This window comes from Montipora foliosa, chromosome 12 (assembly GCF_036669935.1).
Source record: "Montipora foliosa isolate CH-2021 chromosome 12, ASM3666993v2, whole genome shotgun sequence".
Classification (NCBI taxonomy): Eukaryota; Metazoa; Cnidaria; class Anthozoa; order Scleractinia; family Acroporidae; genus Montipora; species Montipora foliosa.
Window position 1 is genome coordinate 10008516 of NC_090880.1, and position 12500 is coordinate 10021015.

General features: G+C 43.7%; 1 protein-coding gene across 1 annotated transcript in view; it reads right to left on the reverse strand.

Moving 5' to 3' along the window:
• The window catches only part of LOC137978701 (ceramide phosphoethanolamine synthase-like), a 68506-nt gene that overhangs the window by 9033 nt on the left and 46973 nt on the right, over positions 1 to 12500 (reverse strand). The window lies entirely within an intron of this gene.

Genomic DNA, 12500 nt, shown 5'->3' on the forward strand with positions numbered 1-12500 from the left:
ACTATTATTATCATTATCATTATCATTATTATTATTATTATTATACTGTATAAAAGATACAGTAAAATGCAAACCAAAAAATTTTTTTTTGCTACAGTAGCTCAAAAACAAAACAAGTCTGGCGAAGCAAATATTGGAGATTTAATACTGGTTATAAAAAGGAATGCTTTTTCCTAGTAATTAGCTAAAAGGCATCTTAGAACCTTCTTAAAAATTCAACAGTTTCAGAGTTACACGTATGCCTGTGCTTACATAAAAAACTTTGCGATTCCAACCAAGCCAACAAACAAAGTCAACATGTTAAATTATTTCTTAGACGCCTTCCCTGCTTCTTATGGAAGGACGCGTTGCAGGGGTGGATCTAGGAGGAGGGTGCCCGGGGAGGTTGGCTGAGGGGTCGACTTTGTCTCGGTCCATAAACACGCAAAAAAAGAACTTGGCCAATACCCAGCCATCTTGACCTCACGCTTGGTCAATAACCCATATATATATATATATACGGCTTTGTGTATATAACACGACGTGTACAACTTCATTTTAGATCCAAAGTGTCCGTCGAGTTCTGTGAGCTCCGTTGCAGTTGACAGTCAAAAGAGTAAATGGAACAACCCAGGGAGGACCTTTCTCCCGGCATTGACTTTTCAGCAAGCAGGGAAGCCAACTTCGCTGGGGCCAACAAAAACGAAGCACAACAGGCACGTTCAACACAAAAAAATGCACAAAAATGTATTTGAAAGTGCCTCAACAACGCTTCCCGGAGGAAGTGCAACCTTGTCGTTGGTTGGGAAGCTTGCGTGTCTCAGTGACCCCAAGAGCTATGCCAGCCGGAGATTCGTCTCCTGGTAGGGTCACCCATGCTGGACAGGTCGACAGGTAGAGGCCACACTAAGAGCACTTCACCAACCCACTAGGGGTTCTGGAATTACATGACCAGGTAGATGAAACTCGTTAGCTTAGGCTCCTTCCAGGAAGGTTGGGTGTGGGGTCAGCACTCTCACCCTGGAAAAAAACTTTTTGCTACAGAGGCATTCACAACAGCCCAAGAAACTCCAGTTCTGGGAGAGGAAGGTCCTGCTCCTGCAGGAGGTATGGCGTGCTGGGGCCAAAGCCGAAAGGACGCTTCAGTGCCGACAATCCTTCTATCGACCAGGACGACCACCACCATCGCTACATGGAATGTCAAGACCATGTATGAAGCAGGGAAGGCAGCACAAGCGTCAGCAGAGATGCCCCAATATAACATCGCCCTGCTAGGAGTGAGTGAGACGAGGTGGCTGCAGGCCAGACAGACAAGGCTGGCTAGCGGCGGACTCTTGTTGTACTCAGGACACGAAGAAGACAACGCAGCGCACACAGAAGGTGTAGGGATCATGCTTTCAAGAACAGCTCAGAAAGCTTTGACAGGATGGGAAGCGCATGGTTCAAGGATAACCATCCTTCACGACCATGAAGAAAAACGTCAAGATGAACGTGATCCAATGCTACGCACCCACCACTACTATGACGATGAAGACAAAGACCAGTTCTACAACCGACTACAGGCAATTCTGGACAAGTTGAAGGACAAAGACATCAACATCCTAATGGGGAATTTCAATGCGAAGGTGGGATCAGACAACAGAGGCTACGAGGAAGTGATGGGACATGCCCTTGGAGAAATGAACGAAAATGGAGAGAGATTCGCTGACCTCTGTGGACTGAACAACCTTGTCATCGGAGGCAGCATCTTCGCCCACAAGAGGATACACAAGGCCACCTGGGTATCGCCTGACCATGTCACAGAAAACCAGATCGATCACTTCTGTATCACCAAGAAGTTCAGACGTTCTCTTAAAGACGTACGAGTGAGAAGGGGTGCAGACGCAGCATCAGACCACCATCTCCTGACTGCGAGACTCTAGTTGAGACTGAAGAGAACGGACAGGCAGGCAGGGCGAAGTACAACATCTACTTACTGAAAGACCAGACGATTCAGGAAGCCTTCACCGTGACCCTGAGGAAAAGATTCCAGGTACTGCAGGAGCTTACCAACAAAGACATCGATGCCCACGACCTTTGGAAAGGAATGAAAGACGCACTCACAGAAACATGCCAGGAAGCGCTCGGGCCGAAGAAGAACCAGCACAAGGACTGGATCTCAGTAGACACCCTTCAGAAGATTCAAGCAAAAAGACTAAAGAAAGAAGCAGTCAACGAGAGCCGTACAATAGCCAGCAAAGCGGCAACCCAAGCAGACAACACAGAAGCCCACAAGGAAGTGAAGAGAAGTGTAAAGAAGGACAAGAGAGATTATATAGACAGCCTGGCACAAGAAGCAGAAGAAGCAGCCTACCACGGCAACATGAAAGACCTGTACATAACAACCAAGAAGCTGGCAGGCAAGTACAGCAGACCAGAACGACTGGTCAAAGACAAGCTAGGACAGACCATCACAGACTCGGAACAGAAACTAGAAAGATGGGCAGAACACTTTGAGCAACTCCTCAACAGACCAGCTCCCAAGAACCCTCCAGACATAGTGGAAGCAGAGATTGACATTGAAATACACTGCTATCACCCAACAAGAGAAGAGATCATCCACGCCGTCAAGAAGATGAAGAACGGCAAGGCAGCTGGCCCAGATGGAATTCCAGCAGAAGCCCTCAAGACGGACAGAGGGACAGCAGCCGACATGCTACTACCACTCTTTGAGAAGATCTGGGAACAGGAAGAAATACCAACAGATTGGAAAGACGGACACATCAACAAGCTGCCCAAGAAAGGAGACCTCAGCAGCTGTGAAAACTACAGAGGCATCACACTCCTGTCAGTGCCGGGGAAGGTGTTCAACCGGATTCTGTTGGAGAGGATGAGGGATGCAGTGGATGTCAGAGTCTGCGACCACCAGGCGGGCTTTAGGCGGGCTTCAGGCGGGACAGATCCTGTACCGACCAGATCGCCACGCTACGCATCATAGTCGAGCAGTCCCTGGAGTGGAATTCCTCGTTGTACATCAACTTCGTGGACTTCATCACGGCTTTTGACAGTCTACACCGTGACACCCTGTGGCAACTCCTCCGACACTACGGGATCCCAGCAAAGCTGACGAGAATCATCAAGGAGTCGTACGAGGGAATGGCTTGTCAGGTCGTACATGGAGGACAGTTGACGCGTCGTTTCGATGCAAGGACTGGCGTTCGTCAGGGATGCCTTCTGTCGCCATTCCTGTTCCTCCTCGCTATCGACTGGGTGATGAGGCAGATGACGGATGGACAGAGAAACGGCATCCAGTGGACCCTCTGGACTCAGTTGGACGACCTTGATTTCGCCGACGACCTCGCTCTGCTCTCCCACAATCAGCAACAGATGCAGAACAAGACTACAAGCCTAACCTCCCACGCCTCTCAAGTCGGCCTCCACATCCACCCCAACAAGACCAAGATTCTGAAAATCAATGCCTCCAGCAGAGAGGCAGTGAAGTTGGGAGACAACAACCTGGAAGAGGTCGAGACCTTCACATATCTTGGGAGCGTGATCAACCAACAAGGAGGAACAGATGCAGATGTTAAGACCCGCACAGGAAAGGCAAGAGCATCGTTCCTAGCCCTGAAGAACATCTGGCGATCCAACCTTATCACATCTCGCACCAACATCCGCCTGTTCAATTCCAACATTAAGTCAGTCCTACTGTATGGAGCAGAAACATGGCAAACAACCAAGACTACCATCAAAAGAGTTCAGACTTTCATCAACACGTGCCTACGAAGAATACTGAAGATCCACTGGCCAAATACCATCAGCAACTCAGATCTCTGGGAAAGAACCAACCAAGTGCCAGTAGAAGAAGAGATCAGAAGAAGAAGATGCCGATGGATAGGCAACACCCTGAGGCCACACGGCCCAGGCCCTGACCTGGAACCCTCAGGGAAAGAGAAAGAGAGGCCGACCAAAGAACACCTGGAGAAGAGACCTGGAGGCCGATGCCAAGCAGACCGGCTGCTCCTGGAGAGAGTTGGAGCGAATCGCCCAGGACCGAGGACGCTGGCGGGCTGTTGTGGATGGCCTATGCCCCTCCAGGGGCTCAAGGCCTAAGTAAGTAAGTACGTCAACAACAACGAAAAAGGCCGCAAGTTGGCCTGTGGCAACTTTGAAAGGTGAAAATTCTTGTTGCAGTTGTTGCTTTTTTTATTAGGCAAGCCTAAAAGCGCAGCTACCGGGTTGTTTTTTCCCTTACTGGCTGTAGGGTTAAAGAAAATAACAAGTTTTCGAATTGTCCGCGCTTTGGTGTTTCTGGTTACTGCTTAATTAAATCATTTTCTTCACTTTCTTCTTCAGAGAAATTCATTGCCCAACTATATAGTATCGCATGTGTTTTAAAAGAAAACAAGCAAATCCTCGGCAGATGAACGGAAAAGGGAAAAGCCATTTCAGAGTCGACTGTCAAAAGCCGCAAAAGCCAGCAATAGGAATCACGCTAAAATTAGAACTCACAGACATACTATTTCTATACTATCTCTCGTGACGTGACAGATCGGCGTTAGGAAATTTGGTCAGTTCAAGGTCAAAAAAGAGTTTTATTGTTTTACTTTATTCCACGAGATCATTCACATTTTGATGTATTTCAGTGAAACATGCCAGCTTTGCTTGGAACAAGAATTGGCCAAATACGGCAACCAACAAAGGACCAACTTCAAAAACCAAACCAACAAATTACCTGTACGTGCTTGAAATAAACTTCTGAGAACACAAGCTAGTGATATTTCTCAATTTTACGAAAACTCATTGCGATTACGTGTTTATAACATAAGGGTAAAATGTTTTTGTCATTGTCGAGGCGCATCGAAAAAAAAAGTTACAGTGTAGGCAAACGGAGTAGAAAACACTTGTTCGCTTGCATTTTTAGAGAAAAACAAACAAAATCAAATATTTCGTTATGTCCAAAAAGAGCACAGATGATTGTTATTTTTGAGAATAAAAGTTCGAGTTTCATTCCTGAACAAAGGCAAAAACGATCAAACCACGTTTAAAGTACGAATCCACGTGAAATGACCCATCCGTAAAAATAGACTTTCGAAAAGCCCTTCGTCTCATCGCTCGCTCATCCGCTTCGTGTCCGAAAAATCACGCTTTGGTTCCCAAAACATTTTCTCCTGGGATTCTCGTAAGGTCGAGTTGTGGCAAGTCAACCGTAAAAATGTCCAAGAAAAGAATTTGTGGAGTAACTTCTTTCACGAAGTTTGAGCTATTACTGTTATACTGTTTTGTCGCTCTCTTTCTCTCTTCTTTCATTTCTGTTCTTCTGTCATAGGTTGTCCAGGCATCATGCAACCTTATCAAAATTTAAAATCTTCTAAAGATATGCAAAAAGCAGCTCTAAACAAACTAAACATATGCACTCAGCTTTAAGTTAATATCCCTCCCATGCTTGACTTGAAGAACTGCGTAGCCCCAGTGTTGTCCTGACCACAGCTATGTATGTCAAACCTGGATTGACATCGGCGAAAAATGCAGAAAAATTTTTTTTCCAAAGCGTTGTCCACTTGAACACGAAAAGCGCTGGCTGTTAACATAGGCGGCCCAAGCTCGCGTTATGCGCGAGACGTGACTGTCAAAACGTCACGTTAGCAACAACACTGTTCTAGACAACATTTTCCTTTGTTTTTTGAGTTAGTTTCACAAAGGATCAAAGAAGCCGAATGTTTTCAATGAATGAACCAAATAAAGTACGTTAACTCACCTTGTTCATTTTGTTTTGTCTTTTCGAGCCTTTTTAAAACTGTGTTGGGACGTTGTTGTTCGAGAGGCTGTCGTATTAAGGAGGCTCGAAACAGTTTCTCCTTTTTTCAAACAAATAAACATACTTTGTTTTTAGATACAGTTAGGGTAATCATATCAAGACAAAATTTGACCAGGGTTTTAAGCACCCATCATAGATTTCGCACATCACATTTTCATTGGCAAAGGTATATGGCATTTCTTTGAGCCTTAAAATCAAGATATATTGTCTTTTTTGAAAAAACGGGACGGTGAAATCTTCCTATTCAGCGTTATCAGATATTGTTTGAAAGAATCTCTAATATATTTAAAATTCACCAAAATCTGTAGGTAAGTTTTTCACAAAAATAAGTTTTTTTGAAATGTGTCGCTAATTTCTTTTTTCACTTACAGCATTTTGTAAAATTTGAGAGAAAAACGTTTTAAATTAATCTAAGCTAACGTGCAAAAAATGAAAAAAAATTCACCGTCCGGAAACAGAGATATAAGCGAGTAAAGTTGCAAAATCAGGAAAAATGAAGGGGTTAAAAGATCGGCATTTATGCATGCGTCTCTCGCTCATTCGCGTGCACGCGATGTTTGTTGGTTTGAAAAAAAGGGGAAACTATTTCGAACCTCCTTAAATCTTCCTAAGACGAAGTCAAGACTGGGCAAAGCGATTCACGGGGAAATGTACTCGAAAGCCTATTTTTCGCTGAAAAGCGAGTTTGCTTCCTTCCAACGAAAAGAGCATAGTTTGTGTTGCTCCCTGTCTGATCAGCTTGCTGAAAGTATTATCCTTTTGGCTCGATTGAGAAAGATTCCCTCAGTTCACATTTTCAGACTGCACAGTTGTCCACCAATGCTTGTGCTCAGCTTTTCGACTACGGGACTGAAATTAAGGATCTTGCCCATGTGCAAGTGCTCTTTGAAATACAGCACTTTCCCCTCAGTCCACGACACAGTCCACGACACAGTCCACGTATATTTTCACGAACAGGATTCGACTGTGTAAGGAACGGGTAAGCAGCGCTTGCAGGCGGGAAAGATCCCTAATTTCAGTCCCATAGTCGAAAAGATGAGCACAAACATCGGCAGACAACTGTCCGGTCTGGAAATGCAAAGGAAATCTTTCTCATTCAGGATGAAAGGATAATGCTTTTAGCAAGCTGATCAGACGGGAAAGAAAACAGACTATGCTCTTTTCGTTGGAAGAAAAAACTGCACAGGGAACTCGCTTTTCAGTGAGAAAAAGGCTTTTGAGTACATTTCTCCGTGAATCGCTGTGTCCAGCCTTGACTTCGTCTTGGGAAGATTACGACAGCCTCTCAAACAACAACGTCCCAAAACAGCTTTAAAACGGCTCGAAAACACAAAACAAAATAAACAAGGTGAGTTAACTCACTTTATTTCGTTCATTCATTGAAAACCTTTGGCGTCTTTGCTCCTTTGCAATTGTCGTGAAACTTGCTCAAAAAAGAAGAAAAATTGCCTTGAACAGTGTTGTTGCTGACGTGATGCTTTTCACAGCCACATCTCACGCGTAATGTGAGCTTGGGCCGCCTATGTTATTAACAGCTTTAGTTGACGTAGTATGACCGTGTAGCCGCGTCAGGCCACAGAAAGCACGCGAAATATGTTTAGCAGTTAACTAGGCTTCAGCCTGCGATCCAATAGAAAACGAGCACCTGGTCAACGGTCAACTTAAAAGAACAGCTGACCTCAGTGAGATCGAAACGCACCCGCAATATGCGAACATGATACTGGTCAGCGGATGACTTGTTTTGACAGGTGTCAATTGACCATAACACACAACATATTCATAAATGGCGGAAGCGCGGCCATAGTCTGGACCGAGTACATGACAACGAGGCAAGTGAGGCGAGTTCTGTAAATATCCACGCGAACTTAAACGTTTTCACTCGGATTGAAATCTTTTCCTTGCTTTGAGGTCGTTGTAGTAAGTATATGCAAGTTTGTGGCTTCATGGGTCTTTGCTTGACGGAAGATGACATTCCGGCTTCTTCATTTGGTGGACGAAAGCGATCAGAACTTAATAACGATGCCCTGAAATTTTGGCTGAACTGCCGCGGCGACAGGTGTAAAGGAGTAAAAAATAAAGCGGTGCGATTAGAATATAATTATAGGGTTCATTTTACTGAATAATCCTGTAGTTTTCCTTCCAAATCCAACAGCACCGACAACTTTATTCAATCCCGGAGAGACAAGAACATAGTTGATCCAAACAAATTCAGAAAAATGAACGGAAGTTTCGTTTTACTGCGTTTTACTGTTCCACCTCATCTCTCAAAGACAGAGAAACTATGAAAAATTTGCAAAGGACATTATGCACCCCAAGATATTTCAATCACAACATACTTCTCATGGCATTAAGTATGAGCCAGTGGCCATTGAAAACAATCTCAATTATATCAGACTTACCTAACTATTAGAAGGTAACGTGAAGTGCTAGTCTTCTACCCATGAACCATGTGAGCATTACCCCTACTAATGGAAATGGGCCCACACAAGGACAGAAAAACTCTGGCCTGGGTGGTCATTAAACCCACGAACTACAAGGTCAGACGGGAGCAGGTCGTAAAGGGTAACAACACCGGAAACCACCCGCTTTGGAACAAAGTAAAGGTTATTGATCGTGATCCTCATTGTTACACACACAGGGTCAAAGAGGCGATTCGCATAAGACTTCACCCCGACAACATCAACAGGGATAGTGGAATAGAAATCCCCGAAGCATGGATGCCCATGATCAAGAATCAACAACAGGAGAACCGTACGACAGCGGACAGCTGAAGGAACAACACACCGAAACAGCGAGGATTGAAATGCACCAATCACAGCTGCTGAAAACCAACCAATCACAGCGGAGCATCCTGCTTGAAAGGTAATGCGTAACCAGTTGACCTCATCGCCTGATGAAGACTAGCAGTATGCAGTCGAAACGTCGCAATCTACATCACAAGTGACCACATTGTGAGACAAACGAGAATACTTTATTATTATGGCAATATGTTTGCAAAAACGTTACTTGTACATATTTATTGCCGTGACATTGACATCCTAAATTCCCACGACCTGCTGCTGTCTGACCTTGTAGCTCAATTGGTAGAGCAGCGGTGATCTAACCCAAATGTCATGGATTCTCAATTCCCACCCAGGTCAGAGTTTTTCTCTGTCCTTGTGCGGGGCCTTATGCTCATGGTTCATACAGGTAGAAAACAAGCACTTCACAACTCTCCAATAGTTAAGTGCTACACGGCCAACGTTTGCAAAAACGTAACCCTTCCTTGTATGTCAATTATATGCACAGTAAAAAGACACCTGTGTATGTTTCCAAAAGTGGATTTGTTGCGTAAGCAAATTGTCCAGTGCTTGGATGTTCCCCTGATGGAAAGGTCGTAGAACCCAATTGTGAAGACCCATTTGGATTACTGGAAGTCAAGTGCACTGAAACAAAGTTTCACGTTATCCCTCTTGAAGCATATCTTGATCCCCAGTTCTTTTGTGAAAGGAATTGGCAACATGTGCAATCTTAAAAGAGGGAATCCCTATTATGCCCAAATACAAGGACAAATGGGTTGCACGGGTACACCAAAAAAGGAATGTCCATTGAGAGGATAAGATTCGATAAAGATTACTGGTTGGAGCTAATACAGAAACTGAACTCATATTTCCTTGCACGCTTCATTGGGTATGCTACAGCAGAATTTGCTTCATCATGCCCTTCCACTGTAATTTGTTACTCCACTTGAAATTGAGAACTGCTTAGATACATCTACATCTACATCTACATGTTCCAGCACTCGGCAAAGTCCCATTTTGACTTGTGACTGCTTCTGCTTAGGAGGCCTCATACACCACCTGCCTTTTTTAGAGACACCACCGCCAAGCCGGCCACTTCTGCTGGAGAGAACAGGACAGCCACAACACCGGGGACTTTATCCCCTACTCTTTTCGAATAGTGCGTGGGTTCTTTAACGTCCCACAGGGAACTTATGAACATGGAAAATAGAAGACTTGAAAGTCTAACCATTTGCGGATGAAATTACAAAGGCAGCACTTTCTCCTCAGTTATTTTAAGATCCTGAGTGTTGATCCCGCCGGGGTTCGAACCCGCAACCTCCACGTGACAGCCCGATGCTCGAAAAAGGCCTCTTTTAACTGTTTTCCTTATTAAGAAATAAAAATAAGCTCAATTTCGATTGTAATATTACCAGGACCGATTTTCACAATAATATTGTTCTTCTTTATCACTACTCTGATATGATTGGGTCTTGAAGATTACAAAGGAAAGCACAAATGGCCCACATTTGATTAACAATTCCGTAGAACTTATCTATAGCACGTTGCACGTGTATTCTAAGTCCGTCAACTTCCTGGGTTTTTACTACTTCCTCAGGTGACATTTTCTTTGGGCTTCCAAGAAATTGTGGAATATTAAGAGACACCCAACGGTAATGCGTCACTGATGGTAAAACATTTGTTTGCCATTACTGAATTTCCACTGTCAAATGGCAAGTCAAGAATACCACATCGTTCCACAATTTCCCTGTCAGAAATGCTCCCGGTGGACAATTGACTGACGTATGTAATGGCACCTGTAGATGAAATGCCCAGTAGTCCTTTTAAATTGGTGATTTTGTACGAGCTGAAGAGATCACTATTTAAAAGCAAGCTACTGGGCATTTCAGTGGAAGGCGTGGTGGCCTCACGGTTAGTGTGCTTGACTACGGATCGAGTGGTCTGGGCTCGGGTCCTGGCCAGGGACATTGTGTTGTGTTCCTGGGCAAGACACTTTACTCTCACGGTGCCTCACTCCACCCAGGTGTATAAATGGGTACCGGCGAATTTAATGCTGGGGGTAACCCAGCGATGGACTGGCATCCCATCCAGGGGGGAGTAGAAATACTCCTAGTCGCTTCATGCTGCAGAAACCCGAGATAAGCGCCGGCCTGATGGGCATTTCACATCGCACCTCTGTGCAATCAAGTATGACTTGGCTGGGATATGCAACCTTAAAATCTTCAGGCATTGTCTTAGCAGTTACATCTCTTGATGGCCATATATTTATCAAACCAAACCGGACGTACATAAAATTAATCCAAGTTATACAAATTCTGCTCACCGTTGATTGAGACACATTAAACAAATGAGCTAAATGTGTCTCCATAAATCCTTGTCTCAACAACACATTACAAGGAAGAACTTTTCAATTGGTTTAAGAGATCTTGGTTTTCCTCGTTTTGCTGTGACCCCTGGTGGTTGATATATGTTGTGCAGAAACAGAATGATCACTTGACAGCCACTGGCTGCCAGTATCTCATGTTCTCCCCAGTAGTTCTGGGATCCAGAAATTCGAAATTTGCCAAGAAAGTTCTATTATTGGGAAAACCAGTGTAAAACAAGATTTGGTCATCTGACTGACTAAATCTTTCAAGACAGAATACGCTAGATTGGAGAACTTCGAATTTGTCCATTAACTCTCGAGATATTGTTTTAAAGTGAGGCACACTTGAGGCCAGACGATCTTACTCGCCAATAGACCACTTTCGATATATATTAAAATTCAGTCCAAAACAAAAGGCATTATCTCGAGGCTCTGGGGAATAAACTGATACAAATCCTTATATTTATTCCCCAGAACCTCGAGATGGTCTATTGGGGGCACTTAAAATGGGAAAGCGTTAATATACAATTAAGTGGACCTCTACAATACGATCACTATTCAGTGTTAGTGGAGCTTTAACAGTAGTATTACATTACTTTCATGCCATTCTGCATGTTCATTAAATGTTACTGAACCTTTTCGCAGATCTGAGGTATTCTTCACCAAAATGTGAATCCTGAATTTCACATACGACATGATCCAAAGAAAGCCCCAACCCTGCCAGACATTTACTTTTAAGTGTCCTCTATACCTGCAAGGCTCATTGCAGTGTCTATTAAAGACTTAAAATAAAATGTGAAACATGAAAAGCTGATCGAGTACACACTTGTGGAGAGCCAATTGTGCCAAAAATCGTTAGCGACAGACTCAAATCATTACAGTCAGTGAATATTAATCGTTAGCGTCAATTCTTAATCGTTGTTGTTGATGTCCAATCGTAATTGCAACACACAAATCGATAGCGCTAAAAATTCAAATCGGTAGTGATAAGTTTAATCGTTACCCTTGGCCAAAAAATCGAAGATGCAAATTGCTAATCACCAGTGGTTGCACAAATCGTATGGGTAGAGCGGGAAAATCAATCGCTGTTGACAAATGCCTGGCACTTTCAGTTTCAACGCAAGTGCTGCTTTCCAAAGGCAACTGCTAAAATATCGATTATTTATCGATAACCAGCCAACAAAGGAGAATCGTCTAATTGGTTGTTGAAATGTGTAGCATCCAGTTTCCCAACCGCGTGCTGTGATGTAAACAAAGATGGCGTTCGAAGCGATAATTACAACTTATGCTCCTTCCATCGTTAGTTTTTTTACCTTCTGGCAGTAGAAGGAGGTCTTTTAAACCTCAACTGGGGGGATTTTTTTTCTCTATTCTATTTCTCTATTTTAGTTTGCTCGGGGAAGCAACGATCTTTTAGAGTGAGCTAAATATTACTTACAATTAGTTCACAGCTTCATTTCTCCATGCATGTACATGTAAGTGAACTTATCGCAACAAATGCACTAGGTGTGAAAAACCCGATCAAAGACCAGATAGAAAATGTTACAACGAGGTTAAGCAAATTGCTCGATCTCGAAGG